This window comes from Chenopodium album, chromosome 24 (genome assembly GCF_948465745.1).
Source record: "Chenopodium album chromosome 24, dcCheAlbu1.1, whole genome shotgun sequence".
NCBI classification, from domain to species: Eukaryota; Viridiplantae; Streptophyta; class Magnoliopsida; order Caryophyllales; family Amaranthaceae; genus Chenopodium; species Chenopodium album.
In genome coordinates, this window is record NC_137857.1 from 28,509,473 (window position 1) to 28,526,729 (window position 17,257).

Sequence of the window (17,257 nt, forward strand, 5' to 3'; positions counted from 1 at the left end):
TTATGGGCAAATTTTAGTCCCAATATGTTCACCCCATTTGCTTTTTCCAACAACCATTAATATTAATTTTTTACTAAAATTTCCTCCAATTTGCAACAATACTTGTGCAAAGTTATATTTCCCATGTAAATTTTGTTTTCCCATATTTTTTTATTACTTTCTCTCTCTATTTTTTTTTTTTTTTTTGCATACCCAATGTCAATTTACTTTTTCAATGTACTTTAACTATTCTTATTTGTGTTTATTAATTCCCGTAAAAAATGCCCAATAGGGACTATCAAAAGGGGACGGAAGGAGTACTATAGATTCTATTTCCTTGTTTATCAAGGTAACTTGATACTTCCTCTGTCCCTTACAATTAGGAACAGAGGGAGTATGACTTTTTGACGGAATGATCTTTTAATATTAATGGGTCTTTGTCATTGTTAGTGGGGAAATTTTTTAGAGACAACCTTTAAAAGACATTTTTTGTTTAAGACAATTTTTTTTTTTTTGGGCAATGTCAAAAAATAAGATAGTGGAAAAAAAAAAAAAAAAAAATTATTAGCCTTGTAAGTGACCCTTATTTCTCTCCTATTTCCTCAAATTTTTTGCACTTAAAACCCCATCTTTCTTACTTTAAATCTAGAACAAAAATTAATCCCTGATTCAAAAGTTCGAAAGGGGTGTTCTACAATTCACAAGTGGTGGGATTGATCTTCTTGACATTAAGGCGAGTTATTTCATACTAATTGTTTCAATTTTGGTTGTATTTGTCATTCACGTGAAAAGAGAGAAAAAATAGTGGGACCACATTCTAATCTATTTGTTGACACCGAAATTTTGTTAATTATTAGGTGTAAGATTTATGTAAATAAGGAGAAAAAATCAAAAAATATAAGATATTTATCTTCAGAATCTCATAGATTATTATCTTTTACTCTACGACACTCTATATAAAGAGGATCGTATTTAGGGTTTAATTAGGCTCAGATGGAATAAGTCACAAAGACCCCATCTCCTCCCTACTACCAAATATTGTAGGTACATAGTATGGAATAAGCCGACAAGGCCCTGTACTATAAACAAATATCAAACCCTAGCCCTTTGGAGATAGGAATCAAGAGATCTACGAGAGTTGTAATCCATAAATTATCAATGAAATAATCGTTCCCTATATTTTTCTGCCTCTTTATTTGTATATTGCAGGTTTGAATTTTTATGGTTTACACTATTACGGAAAATTAGTAGAGTACCATTGATATTTTTTTAGGGAAGCATTACATTTATACTCAGTTTGTAAAAGGATCTTGCACACTCCTTTGTGATTGGGTGAAATGACATCTTTTTTTTTGTGGGCTCAAAATTTTTCAATTCAAATCAAATGAAAGTTTCTAAAATTTTGAAAGGGATTTAATTCAAATTTCAAACTGAACTTGAACTTCCAACCTACTAATTAATTCATAGTTTTTCCTAAAACCAATCCCCACTGTATTATATGCCGGAAATTGTTTATATTTTTTCAAATAAAATATTTTACCATACTTTTTATTTTGATAATATAAGACTTAAATTGTATACATGTATATTTTGATAATATAAGACAATAAAAGTTGATATAAAAGATAAAATAAAATATAAATGCTTTGATAATACTCACTCTGTCAATATTTTGTTGCTCCATTTGACTTCTCACGATCTAAGAGACATGTGTTTAAACTTTTATACCTCCAATTCTATAAGCGTATAAATTATAAAGACTTGATATTAATGAAATATAAATCAGACGAATTCAATTATATATAACTACATTATCTCTTATAGATTAATGAGAATTTATGGTCAAAATTATTAAAAGTTGACCTAAAAATTGGCTGCGAGGCAAAAAAAAAATTAGGCACAATAAAGGGAGTATAAACACAAGACTTTGAGGGGGCGCTTGATTCGCGAACTGGTATGAGGTTGGAATCAGGAATGAAACCATAGTGGTATGAGTTTGGAACTTGATTCTTAACACCATATGTTTAGTATGATTATAAAATACTCCCTCCGTTTTTAAATACTTGCTTCACTTTCTTTTTCCAGCCGTTTTTAAATACATGCTCCATTTCCTTTTTTGGAAAGCTTTTACAATATTTAGTTCATTTATCACACTTAGTGGACCCAACATAATACTCTCTCTCCTCTCATTCTTCCACTACTTTTGTTTTTCACAATTTTTTATTTTCTCAACTACCCCACTACTTTTATATTTTATTACTTTCTCCAATTTCTCCTAAAACTCCGCGCATGAAGAAATGGAGCAACTATTTAAAAACGGAGGGAGTACAATTTTTTCTTTTATTTAATGCCTAAAAGTATGGGAATGAGCCAAACACACCTCCCCCAAGGTTTCTAAACCTCATACCTTGGGGGTTTGAGGTATGGCCGTATGGGTTTGAAACTCATAAAATCATAAAACAAACATATGTGTGAACCAAAGTACCAAACACCCCTGAAAGACCATAAAACTCATACTTGGTATTGTTTTTAATTGCAAATTCTTGGCTACATTCTAGTGCAGCCAAGCTAGCTGCAACAGCATTAAATGTGAACATAAAGTACGTTAAAATGAACATACGTTTTTTTTTCTTCAATATATCTTAATTCTCTTTCTTCTTCTTCCTTAGCTCTATTATTTTTCTCTCTCTTCAATTTTCTTCTCAATTTAAAATCTTCTCTCTCCTCTTTACCTCACTTCCCTTCAATCTTTAAAGTTTTCTTCTTCTTTATATAAATTTTTGAGTTAGTAATTCGTGTTTTGATGGGTATACTTTTTTCTTTATAATTCTATGAGTTTCAGATTCAATCATTTGGCTTTATCAAAGAGGAAAGAAAAAAATGGAGGAGAGAGAAAGTTGAGGTCAAAGAAAACAATGAAAGTTAGATTTTATCAATTTGTAATTGTATTTTGTATGATTTCGTTGATCATGTATGATGATTTATTGTTTGATTATTTTCCTATTTGAAATTATTATGAGTTTGTGATGAATATCACTTAAATTGCTTAATTGTTAATGAATATCAATTGTATTGCTTAATTTGTAGTTATTTTCTCTCTCCCCTCTCTCTCTCTCTCTCTCTCTCTCTCTCTCTCTCTTTCTCTCTCTTTTTCTTTTGATTTTTTTTCTTTTGATTTCTAATCATGTTACAAATCAATAATTATCTTCTCTATGATGAATCTGATTAGATTTAAGGTGTATATTCAATTTTTTAGAGTTTCAATAATTACAATCGATCTTGAATATAATTTCTGTAAAAAAAAAAATGAACACGTATGAATTTAAAAATGAACATCTTTTAAAAAATGAGCATTTAGTACACCGAAAATGAATATTAAATACATAAAAAAAATGAACATATTTCAACAATTTATTTTATCTTTATTTTTCATTAATAATTATGTACAATGAATTTGAACCTTTATGAAAATCAAGTTCATTTTAATATCCTAAATGTTCATATCTTTTTGTTACATGTTCATTTTTTAATACTAAATGTTCATTTTTATTAGGTTGAAAGTAAAATATAATACGTTAAAAGTTAAATTATTTGAACATTTATTGTTGAAAATCTGGACAATTTATTATGAAAGTATATGTTTCGTTATTCTTTACGAAAATATATGTTATTGATTATGAACACATCTGACGTATAGAGTGATTATTATTATTATTATTTATATTTTTAAGTATTGTATTGATGATTATATATTATGAACATTCTAAATAATTATTATGAACATATATTGTGATGATTATGAAAATTCTGATTATTTGTTATATTTTAGTGAGTACAGATTAATTGTATTTGTGGAAGACAAAGACTCTAAATTAGTGAAGGGAAACAAGTAAGAAGTGATGAAGAAGTATATGATATGTACAATGAATTTGCCTTTAAGTTGGAGAATTTCCGATGTATATGATCCCAATTTTATGGTTGTATGATAAAGGTTCATTTCTAATATACTAAATGTTCATTTCTTTTTTTCGACATGTTCACTTTTTATTACTGAATGTTCATTTTTTTACATGTTCATTTTTATTACTGAATATTCTTTTTTTATTATTATTTTATTTTATTTTTTTTAATGTGTTCATTTTTCTAGCTAAATGTTCATTTTTAAGGTCGTGGTCTAATATATGAATCAGATTCATTTTTAATAAATGATCATTTCCTTATACCATGTTCACTTTTTAGTATTAAATGTTCATTTTTTGTTATTAAATGTTCATATTTTTTAACTAAATGTTCATTTTTATTTGGGCCGCGCGTTTTGGGCCTCACTTGTTGTAACTATCTTGGCTGCACCAATTAGTCTAAGGTGCACCCTTGTGCACCTTAGATAGGTGCAACAACGTAAAAAAAAAATCAACATTACGCTCTATAAAATGAACATTTAGTAAAAAAATATGAACATTTAGCAAAAAAAATATGAACATGAAAAAATGAACATTTAATAATAAAAAATGAATACGTAAAAAAATGAACATTTAATACTTATAATGCATATGTTTCATAATCATATTATATTTTTTTTTTACATTTTTATGTTCATAATTAAATGCATTATATTCATAATAATATTTTATATGTTCATACATAATTTCAAATATTCATAATGTAAATATGTATGTTGTTCATGAAATATTAATTAAATCTGTTTATGCATATGTTGTCTTTCTTAAATGTTTATGTTCATATCTTTTTACTTATACGTTCACCTTTTAAATGCTTTATATTCACTTTAAGAAAACCAATGCTTACGTTCATATTTTGAAATGTTATGTTCACTTTCTGAAATGCATAAGTTCATATTTTTTATGCCTATGTTCACTTTCTGAAAAGCTAATGTTCACATTTAAGGGAACTTATGCATATGTTCATATTTTGCATGATTATGTTCATTGATAAAAAAAAAATGCAGAAAATCAGATAAAATTCAGTTCGTTAGAATTAAGAAAATCATATACTACCTCCGTTAACATTTAGTTGCAACTTTGGAATATTTTATGTCTCTCAAATAATACCCCAAAGTTGCAACCATATGTTAACGAAGGTAGCATAACCTAATCAATCGAAGTCAATCACAAAGTCACCACATAAGAAATCGAAAATCACAAATTTTTATGCCTATGTTCACTTTTTGAAAGCTAATGTTCATATTTTTTATACCTATGTTCACTTTCTGAGAAGCTAATGTTCATATTGTGCTGTTGTTACACCTATTTCTAGGTGCATGAGTGTACACCTAAGAATATGCGTGGCCGCACTAGAGTGCAGCCAAGACCAATTGGTTTTTAATTTCCCAAAATAATTAAGAAATGGGCTTGATTATATAGAATGACCACAAAACTCATACACCACAAGTCCACAACACAATCAAGGCCCAACCAAGAAATACAGCCATTGTTCTGATTCATAGGCGGCAACTGTGCCTCAGATGTGAGCTTCTTTCTAATCGTGCGGTTACAATTTCAAGCTAATAATTCTAGGGTTTGTTCTCATCAATTTAAAACCTGAAATTTTGGCTTCAGTATGCATCAACAGCATCAGCAGCTTTTGGCGTGAAATTCTTTCTTCATTTTTTTCTTCAATTTAGCACATTTGTTTTAAAATTTTCTGTTTCATTTTTCTGGAAAATTTTCGACTTTGAATAAGGTTTCTTTTTCTTTAAATCAAAAACTTTTGTTTTGAGTGAATTTTAGAAAGAGAAATGAGGATTTGTATCCACCTTTTCAGCATTTTGATGATGAATATCTTACATGCACTACCATCTGATCTCTTAAATCATCTACTTTCTTAATTTTATTTTTATTTTTATTTGTTAATTTGATTTAAATCAATTCTATGCATTTATGCAATCTATGATGTTGATTTTATGATTTTTCCTGATTTATCAGTGAAGATTTTAAACTTATCACCATCTTTCGGCTGAGATTGCTGGTACAATTGTTTGCAAAATTTGATTATTGAATACTTGCGTAGTTTATTGACTTAATTCGAATTTCAAACAAGTAACTACTAAAATAACATGAATGAAATTGTAGTCTTGTTGATAATGTAATTTAAACTAGTAATATGACGACTAAATTCGAATGCGAGTGGTTATGTTTGCCCGATGGTATCTAATGTCCAGAGTTGTATATAGTGGCTGGACATCTCGTTGTAAGGGCACATACTAATCCTTAGAACAGATCTTGCGACACAGTTTGCTCTTCTTTTATGAGCTTTCTGTTACTTTAAAGCTGTTCACATTTTATTTACTCTCTTTCAAAAAACCAATGGTATGCCAAGAGTAATCAATGGTTAATTGGTTACTGATATGCCGACGGGGAAAAGTCCGAGGGGTGACCCTGCTGGCCTGAAATTTGTTATATACGTACGTACACCCGATTGTATATAACAATCTCTTACGGATTTTTACCCATGAAATATATGAGACTTGTTGTCCAAAGTCTAGAGACTTGTATACTTGAGACTTTGTGTTTAGGTGCATAAAATAAAATTCAAGTCTACACAAAACCCAAAATCTGAGACATAAAATTTGATATTTGAGAACCATTGCCAACATACGAACGTAAGAAAGTAGAAGTATAAGATTGACTTGACATTTGATACATATTTTGACATTTTGTGCTCACTATATGACAGTATTAGACGCCATGGCTAAAATTCAAGGCCCAAAATGTAAAATTTGGCAATTGTTTTTGGAATAGAAATCCTCCAAAAGGATGTAAAGAGTATTTGGAGAAAAGCACATAGTATCTAGGATTTTCCTTTGGGGATTTCATATATTGGAATTTGGAATGTTGTTTATCTCACTCGATGGATGCTCATAGAATCTGAAGTGTGGAGCTAAAAGCCCCAAATGTAATATTTTCAATAAGGGCTAGGCGATCCTAAATGTCAAAATAAGAAATAAACATGACGCTATCTCGAATATTGAGATTCGTTGAAGGTTAAACGAGTCCCATGTTAAAATGAGAAATGAAAAGAATGATATCTCTAACATTGAGATAGGTAGGGAGCTAAACAAGCCCCATGATACTATGAGAAATGAATAAAGTGCTATCTCAAACAATGAGATTGATTGGGAGCTAATCGAATTCCACTTGAAACGAGAAATGAATAGAACGCTATTTCAAACCTTGAGATATGTTGAGGGCTAAACGAGCCACATGTTAAAATGAGCAATGAATTGAACATCATCCCAAACATTGAGATAGTTTGAGGGCTAAATGAGTCCTATGTTAAATGAGGATGTCTAGAATGCTATTTCAAATATTGAGAATAAAATTAAATTGTGTATGTGTTTGTGTATGAAATAAGAGATATATCGAAAGAAATAAAATCATAAAATCATACATTAAGGTCTCGTTTAATTGAATGTGGAAATTGCAAATTTCTTGAAAATTTATATTCCCATATGTAATTGGAATTCTAGGAAATGCTAAATTGTGTTTGGTCCATGGGAAGTTTGACTTACCTATGTCTCCCCATGTAATTAAATACCTCCATTTTGTGGGAAGTGGAAATTCATGGAACTAGAATCAATTTTTAAAGATGGAAACATAATAAAATATTGTCAAATCATTTTGACATAAATTTCAAGAAAAACAATTAATAAAAAGAAAATGATAATTAGGCCTTGTTTGGTTGCCAATATAAGATGGGGGAAATGAAAATTCATGAAAATTGATGTGCTAGGCTGTTGTTTGGTTGCGGCCGTTCAAAAAAAAAAAAAATGGTTGTTGTTTGGTTGACACGTAAAAGTGAAAATGGAGGAAATAGAAATTCATGGGAAGTTAAAATTCATGGAGGCATTCAAAATAAAAATAGTATGATAATTAATTCAATGCCTCCAAGGCGTTCGTTAGATTTTGCCATAAAATAAAAATAATATGAGAGCAAGATTAGCCCAGTCTTATCTTAAGACTTTTTTTTCATGCCATATCAGAATTTTATAATTTTTTTAATTTTTTAATTATGTTAAGACTCTTTAAGATTCAACTAAATTTAGATCTTCATTCCTAAGATTTATATAAGACTTCTTAAATATATTTATTATTTTTTTTTCTTTTCTATACATGATATTTTAATAGGAAAGTTTGCAAAGGTGTCGCAAGTTACGTATATATCTAACATATATAGACGGAAAAAAAAATATTAAACCACTAAATACATAACTATAAATAATAATATGAAATTACATGAATATTGTGATATACATAATACCATAATCTTACAATGAAAACAATAGGAAATAAAGAATACTTTAGATTAAATTACAATGGTAGATAGCAAATGATAGGATACGAGTAGTAAAATGCAACAAGCTATTTTATAAATAAAATTAAATACAACCATCAATTGCAAAACTCTACATTTTTTTTCAATTATTTTTAATCAAATAAATGACAGTATTTTTATGGAATAAAGTTGATAATTAATTATGTTTCAACAATACGGCATGCTTTGGTATACGTATGTAGGCAAAATACAATGTACAGAGTAATGAAATGAGTCTTAAGTTGGGTCTTGAATTTTCAAGACTCCATTTAAGACTTTGTTAAGACAAAGCTTCATAAATGCATATATTTTATGGAATCTTGTCTTAAGACAAATTTATGGTGATTTGCTGATGTCATGTATAGTCTTAAGACCTAGGGCTAATCTTGCTCTGACAATGAGAGCAAAATTAGCCCACCTTTAGTGCGTTGAATTCTAATAATCCCACCTTTGGGTTTTTTTTTGAATAATCCCACCTTTACCCCCCGATCTTTTTAACAGTCCTTACAGGTTACCTTACTTACTGTTGCCGGTTTTAGTCCTATGTGGCGTCCAACGGTTATATTGTTTTAAATTTAAATTTTTTTTAAATGCCACGTCCTTCTTCTTTCTCTCTCTGAAAAAAAAAAATTGAACTCCATTGTTGCTCTGAGCTTCCAATTTCAAATCCCTCTCTTCTCTCTGGAATTAAAGACAATGAATAATAGGCGTCACATTGGTTCTGCTTCAAGTTCGTCAAGGTCGTTTGGTTCTGCTTCCCCGAAATTGAAGTGCAGATGCGGTGTTGAAGCTATAATTCGAACTGTGAGGAATGGTGATAACGCGGGTATGAAGTTCTATGGATGCTCAAATTGGCCTGTAAATGTTATTTTAACATTCAATTTGTGATTAATCTTGCTAATTTGTTGTAAGAAAATTGAATTGGGTAAATCAAATTAGGGTTTGAAAGGCAATTAATTTTGGGGTTTAATTGATTTCATTTCAGGAGGGTGATTGTGGATTCTTTCAGTGGGTTAATGTTAACCCTAAGGACCTAGAAGATTTACGATTCCAGGTTTTTGAGAGAGATACCCAAGTTGCTGAAAAGGAGATTGAAATAGACTTCATGAAGGAGCAGCTGAGGAAATTGGAGAAGAATTTGGGAATTAAGGAGGATGAGTTGAATGATACAAAAATGGAGCTTTGCCACACTAGAATTGAACTGATGAAGGCTTCAAGGAATGAAAAAAATTTCTCCATTGCTTTGTTTGTGTCTTAGATTTTTTTTTGCTTTTCTTTTGGTGTATTTGAAGCCATGACAGTGATGTTGTTAGAGTGTATTAGTTTAGGTTGACATGTATGGTGAAAGAAGCTGGTGCTAATGCAATATATGTATCAATGATTTGATGAATAAAAAGTAGTTACTTTGACTAGCATTTGGTTACAATTCAGAAGAAATTAACACATCAAAGATAGTTGTTATATTGAACATAATAAGTTGAAATTGTTTTGTCCAAAAGACACAAAAAGAACCCTGCAATGGTTCATGCCATGACATTGTAATATGCAAATTAAATTAAAGCCAACATGCCTAAAAGACTGTTTCCAAAAGCTGACTTTAACAAACTATTGCCTAAACACTAAAGTATGTTGTTACACCAAAAGCTAGGTACAATCATGGCATTACATAGTTAACTACTGAGTTGGTTGATGTAAGGTGAGGCCTTGACTTCCTTGAATGCACTGGAACCAATCCATTGCTGACCTTCCTCTTCTCTGGTTACCTTGGTTCTGTTTACAAAAAAAAAGACATCAGTTGCAAGCAAAAGTCACATAAAAACAGAATGCCACCTTAATTTGACTTACACTAGTCAGTGCAGATCCATCTGTTGCAATGTAAACACCAACACCTTGTGGGACCTGGTACCTTCCTCTACCCCTACCCCTTGTCATGCCCCTCCCCCTTCCACTAGCATCTGCACCCCTTCCTCTTCCCACAGCAGCATCTGCACCCCTTCCCCTTCCAGCAGCAGTATCAGAACTTCTTCCCCTTCCCCTTCCTACAGCTTCTGAACCCCTCCCCCTTCCTACAGCAGCAGAACCTCTTCCCCTTCCTGAATTGGCTGCAGCAACTCCAGCACCCCTGCCACCCCTTGAACCCCTTCCCATGAGCACTGTTCTTCCTCCTAAGTTGTGCAGTCATGGAGTGGTGAGCTGTAGCCTGTGAAGCTTGAACTGCTGCTGTTGTAGTTTGAGCTGCAGATGCACTTGGAACTGTAGATGCTCTTGCAGCATGGTCAGCATCCTTCCTTGGCCTCCCCTTTGCCCTTTTTTGGAGCTGGTTCAGATGGCTGTACAGAGTCCTTGTTTGGACACTTCCTTTTGTTGTGCCCTTTGATTTTGCATAGTGAACAAGTCATTTCAATCCCTGTCCTTGTCAAAGAACCTGACTTTTTGGGGTTCTCAAAGGGATCTTTGATTCTATTTTTCCTTGGCCTCCCTGGACCAATTTTAATTGGTGGGGGGGGGGGGGTCAATAGGCATAGACGCTTCAGGCCAGTGTCTTTCACCTTGAATTGGTGGAATGGAACCTAACACAAGATTACACACAAATTTGGATTACACAAAAATTCATGTATTACAGCTGTAGACACCTAAAAATGTCTCCCCAAAACCAAACCCGATGATGAACAACCTTTCACCGCCATTATTGGTCGGGTTGAGTATGTAATTCATAGAGTGCTTAAATGCATGTTCTTCCCAACACATTTCATAAACCAACCCAATTCATAGCCCATTTTCCCAAATCATAACTTATTTTCCTCATTTCGTGCCATTAAACCCAAAATAATTCATTTCGTGTCCTTTAAAATCATTCATTTCGTGTCCTTTTTATAAAAACGTTTAATCCAGTTTATTTTGGTCCATAATCTGGGTCCAATGATTAAATGGTTGGATGGGGCTTGAAAATAGCTTTCCAACGATATATTATAAGCCCAAATCCGAGTTATAACGAATAAGTTATGGCTATAATACTAAACCGAGTCCAAACCGAGCCTAAGCCCACCTTACCTACGACCCAATGATCATGTGGAGGGTCCAAAGGATTTAATACCACTCCTAATCCAATTAGGATTAATTGGAAGCTTCTATAAGCTTCTAAAAGATCTTAATTATCCTTTTTGAAAAGATAAGATAAAAGAGTTTGAAATTGAATAAAACTTTTCTTCTTGAAAGTCCTTATTCTATTCGAATTGAAAGACGTTCAAAGATTATCAAATATTATTTTCGTGATTCATAGTTTTTATCTAATTCTTATATAGTTGGATAGGTCTTGAAATTAACTTTCCAATGATATATTATAATATTAATTCCGAGCTATAACGAAAAAGATATGAGCGAAGTACGAAACTCTATCCAAAACTGACACCGTCCCACTATTTTGGCCATATCTTTTATTTTAAAAAATATTTTAATCTGATTCTAATTGGGTTAGAAAGTATACGTCAAGAGCTTTTCAACGATATCTTATTCATCTTATTCCGATTTCTGGATCAAAAGATATGATAAAAACAAAAACCGCAAAAACTGTTGTCTATCGCAAGAGTTTTATCCGATTCGAATTCTTATCTTTTCTTGATTCGAACCCTCTTTTTTCCCTATAAATAGAGGTCATATCTCCCCTTTTCAATCATCAACAAGCTTTATCATCAAATCATTCTCTCTTCCTCTCTTCTACACCAAAAATCATCCCCCCTCCCTACACCAAAAATATTCTCCCCTCTCTCTCTTGCTCTAGCCTAAACTCTAGTCACCATATTCTCTCATTTTATATCCCTTAAGCACTCTAAGGAGTCCATACAATACCCGAATTTCTATACTTAAACCAAGGCGTGAAAGGTATAATTAACTGAGGGTTTGGACCAAATCAACTCTACTTTTTAGTTAATTTAATTTCAATTTGATTTATTTTTTATTGAAGTTACTAACAATTTATTCATGATGTAGCAATTTAAAGGAACGCGCGGAATGTGAGTAATTAATTAATTTAATTACTTTCTTATTTTCTTATTGCTAGTATCATGATTAGGATTATTTTTATTTGATTTGGACTAACGATATTATTGTTGAATTGCTTCCAATATTAATGTTGATTCTATTATTTATTATGATCACTATATTGCATGTTTAAAGGGAATATATATTTGAAAATCACGCCTAATAAGATAATTTGGACAACCAGTTTAGGTTCTTTTAATCTTGTTATTTAATCAAGTGGTCACAAATATTTTAGAATTATATGTTGCATTAATATTCAACCAATTCAGCATAAATAATAGTTTGGAGCGAATTGAATATTTTGTTTGTATGCCATTGAGATCACAGGAATGCTTTTCACAATAAGAATCGAGTAGAGGCCAATACGGGCGAATGTGACTCCATGACTCACTTCGTACCATCATCCCCGATCCACCTTTCGTGGTTCCGAACCATATGGAGTTAGTAATCTCATGGATTATGAATGGGGTGTAACCTTCACGGGTCAATCGTTGTTGCCTATCGTTGTCCCTTAATCGTGGTTGCCTTAAATGATTCGTGAACGGTTTACAAGTTCCTTAAAAACTTGTTGGCGGCTCCCTACTTTGCTTTGTCCCTAATCGTTGTCCTTAATCGTATATGTCAATTCCCACTTCCTATGAGTGCCAAGCATATTCACCACATGCTTTTACGTAGGCGCACTTCAAACGACGCCTACAACAGCAATTGGAGAAAAAAGTCACAAAAAAGCATACCGGCATATACTGACAAGTAAGTCTCCCTGAGGTAGCATTTGTCCACAAATAGCTCTGGTTCCTTGCCCACAAAGTAGATGGATGCCACTGCATGGCAGCATGGGCTTCCTAGCATATCCCATTTCCTACATGTACATGATCTTGTTTCCAAGTTCACCACCACTTGATCTAAGTGGTAATTGACATTGAACATTGTTTCAGATGATATAGATACTTCACAGTTAGCAGCTTTAGCCTTCTCCACCTCCAACTTGGCTTGGATTCTTGGACATAACATTGATGAGCCCTTCATCATGTCTTGTCTTTTGACCACCAATCTCTGCATCAGTGCTGTTCTGATGTCTTCTAGCATGAAAAGCAAGTGGTTAGTCCTTGCCTGGATGATGTAGCCATTGAATGTCTCAGCTATGTTTAAAGTAATAGCATCGGTCTTCACTCCAGGACTCAAAAAGGCTCTGCAAACCAATTCAGGCCTATGCAGTTTGAAATCATTTGCAGCATCTATATTCAACTCTTCAAGCTTCTTCAGTCCCTCATTATAGTCAGCCATATTATATGACTTAGCAATCCTCCAAAAGAGAAGCTTCATATCATCCCCTCTGTACTTCTTGTGCCAATGAGCAAATATGTGTCTAGCACAGTGTATGTGCTCTGCCTTAGGCAAAACAGTTGAAACATTGTGGACTATACTCTGTCATCATACCAAAGCATAAGAAACAACAACACATCAACAACTTGAACACAAAACACTAACATAAGTAGCATGCTTAATGACATAACAGAGCTAAGTTTGTCACCTGATGCTCATCAGATATAATTGAGATCCCTTCTCCCTCTCCAAGCTGTAGACAAGTAGCAAGCTTCTTGAAGAACCACTCCCAGCTGGAGTTGTTCTCACCCTCAAATACAACCCAACACACAGGGAACATTTGATCATTGTTGTCCCTACCAACAACAGCCAAGAGTTGACCCCCCAAAAAGGTCTTCAGAAAACAAGCATCAACTGCCAACACCTTCCTACAATCTTGCAACCACCCAGTTTTGAGACCTTCAAAACACACAAAAAGCCTCTGGAAAATTGGTGGGAAAGCTTGCTTTTTAGTGTCAGTAACAAGCTCCAACTCTGTCCCAGGGCTACATTCTTGTATTTCCTTCAATTACCCACCCAGTTTGTTGTAGTGATCATGCATTGACCCACAGTGGCGGATCCAGGATTCCGGACTAGGGGTAGCACTAAACGCTACTAGAAAAATTAAAGGGACGAAATAACCAATATACACCTATGAACTTGAAACTCAAACTAAATTTAATTAAGATGAGAATAACACATCAAGTTAAAGTTTTTGGATAATTGTGATTTTGCATAATAAAGATGATAATAACACATCAATTTAAATTCAACTATCTATACATTTTGCTATGAGTTATTATTGCGGATAAAATTATTCATGTACAACATACTAGCTATCAAAATATATAATTCGTATTACAATCAAATAAAACTAGTCAATTTATCAGATATTACTAATTTTCTTCACGGACGAATTATCTATATATGTTTATATATATTTCGTACTATTATTGTTGTTGAACAAAAATTTATGGAAGTTATTTTTATGTAATGTAATTTGAAACGAATGTCAAGAAAGTGAAAAGTAATTTGGAAAAGAATCAAATTTTGCTGGAAGTCCATTTTATTTTATCTATTTAAATGTCAAGAAAGAGGAAAATTCTTTGGGGTAGAAAAAAATAATAAAGCATTGATAGGTGTTTTTAACATGAAGACTTATAATAAACCAAAAAGAAAACATTTGTTGTCAAAAAAAAATATGAGAGAAAAAATAAGCGAAAAAATGGAGAGCGAAAATTTGGAAGCTTTAATTGCTTGCTTTGTAATTAAAGAAAAAAAAAAGAAAAAAATTAAGAAAGTGTAATGGGTTGGAATCGAACCGCTGACCCCAGGCACTTCAAAGGAAGCTTTAATTACATGCTTTGAACCACTGAAGCAAATTCAATATTCATGTACTATGTGCATTGTTTAATACTTATCAAATATTTAAAAGGTAGCTTTTTTTATGCAGTGTTTTTTTTCCTTTTCCCCGGGGGTAGCACGTGCCCCCCGGGTTCCAATGTAGATCCACCAGTGTTGACCCATGTAACATCTTATGGGCATTGTATTTAACTCTGTAAGCAAAGTCTCTTGTTACAAGCATCCTGTATGCCTTCCTTACACACTCAACAATTTCTTTTGCTGGCCAATGTGGCCTTGTCTTAAAGACATCCAGAAATTGCTGAGCCACCCAGTTTGATTTGAGCTGCCTGTTCCTTTTCATATTTCTCTGACAAGTGTGAGAGCCTTTCACTGTCTTAACCACTATTGTAGCTCTCCTAGTATTCCATGAAGCATACACATAGAAAGGACAGCTTTCTATGCATTTCACACCTAACCTTTGAGATATCTTCCTGTCACTCACAACAATGCTCACATTTCTTCCCTGCAACACCCCATATTTAGTTACAGCATTCTTGAAGTCCTCTCTGTTTGCAAATTTTTGCCCCACTTTCCACTCAAAAGTTGCAAAATCTGTATGCTTGGACACCAACAGCCCCAATCTTTGTCTCCTTCCAGCAATCAAATCTTCCTCACCACTATCAGGAGGTGTGTGTATTTCCTCATCACTCTCTTCATAATCACTCTGGGGCCCAGGAGCATCTGCAGCTGCACTTTGCCCAACCTCTATACTGTTCCCTTCTTATGCCTTGTTCCCTTCTACTTCCTGCTGTATGCTCAAACCCTTAGCTGCTTCAAGTTGAATTTTCCTTGCTACCTCAACAAGCTGAGCAGTGGTATCCCTTACCCTTTGCCTAGCTATGTTATACTCTTCATCCCCACTATCAGATTGATATTGAACCTCCTCATCCAAGATCTCTTCAGTCTCCTTCTCAAGCTCTTCCTCTATCTCCTCTAAACCATAAACCTCAGCATCTAAACCCTCATCTCCTTTTTCCTCAGCATCTAAATCCTCACCACCCTCCTCTTCATCCTCATCTGTGTACACATCTCCAAAGAAAGGCTGACTCACCACTCCTTTGCCCTTATCAACTAGTGGGTTGTAATTAGGGTCATCTTTGTCACTCTCACTGGAGTAATCTGGTATCAAGTCATTAATGGGGATAGGACTGTCAGGCCTTAAATCTTCCCACTCATAGTTGTCAATAGGGTCTGTGTTTGTGTTTTTGGAGGCTTCAATAATTTCAGAAAGAGTGGGAGGCTGCCCTATTTCATATGTGCTACTAGGGTTTATAACATATTTTACTTTAAATGTACTTTGGGTGGATAAGAAAATGGATGGTGGATTTGGAATAAATTCTGTGGGAGCATCTTTTTTTGGCTTTAGTGAGCTGTCAGGGACTTTTTGGGAAGGTTCAACAATAGTCAATGGCTGACTTTGCTTTCTTGGACTAGATCTCACTGGTGGTCTCCTCCTCACTTCAAGTTTTTTGGGTGTCACAGTTTTGGGTTGATTTTGTTTTGCTGAAGCCTGTAGCTCTGGGGGGGAAGGGTAGTGGGTCATTCTCATCATGCAAAGCATAAACCTCCACTCCCCCGTACTTCTCTGCCACCTTTATCATATCACTCATACTATCATCATCTGTCACCCTCCTCAAACCATCCACCATACCCAATCCAAGAACTAAGTATAAAAATCCCTTAATTCTATTTTCATATCTAGCACACTTCATAACCAACTCCATAAGATAAAATGAGCACAATTCATCAGGATCCACATTAAAAGTTCTCCCTGCCCCATTCATATAAGACAAGGTACCATTTGCATGAGTCTTAAACACCCCTCCATGCCACATTTTCAAGCTTATTTTACCCATACCTAAATTAAAAGGAACTACAGCACAGTCAACAATCAATAACAAAAACAACACAACAAAAATCTAGAATTTAGGGTTCAAACTAATTTCACAGATCATCAACATCAATTTTGGCAAAATAAAACAAACAACCTACAATTCTAACTCAAAAGTAAGATCCAAATTCAAATCCAGCACGCAAATATAACAATTTCGAGTTTAATTGTTTATTGTTCGACATTACCCAGCAAAAATCGCAAAAGTTTGCACGAAATTTAAGGGTTCGACAAACTTACCTAAAATGGAGT

The 17,257-nt window shown here is 33.3% G+C and overlaps 2 non-coding genes across 2 annotated transcripts; both read left to right on the forward strand.

Moving 5' to 3' along the window:
• The first annotated feature begins 5,727 nt into the window (after nucleotides 1-5,727).
• Nucleotides 5,728-5,805, forward strand: LOC145612877 (small nucleolar RNA Z195/SNORD33/SNORD32 family). The gene has a single exon (XR_014106788.1). It is a non-coding gene; the product is annotated as a small nucleolar RNA Z195/SNORD33/SNORD32 family (small nucleolar RNA).
• Nucleotides 5,806-5,877: 72 nt separating this feature from the next.
• On the forward strand, nucleotides 5,878-5,963 carry LOC145612878 (small nucleolar RNA Z196/R39/R59 family). The gene has a single exon (XR_014106789.1). It is a non-coding gene; the product is annotated as a small nucleolar RNA Z196/R39/R59 family (small nucleolar RNA).
• The last annotated feature ends 11,294 nt before the right edge of the window (nucleotides 5,964-17,257 follow it).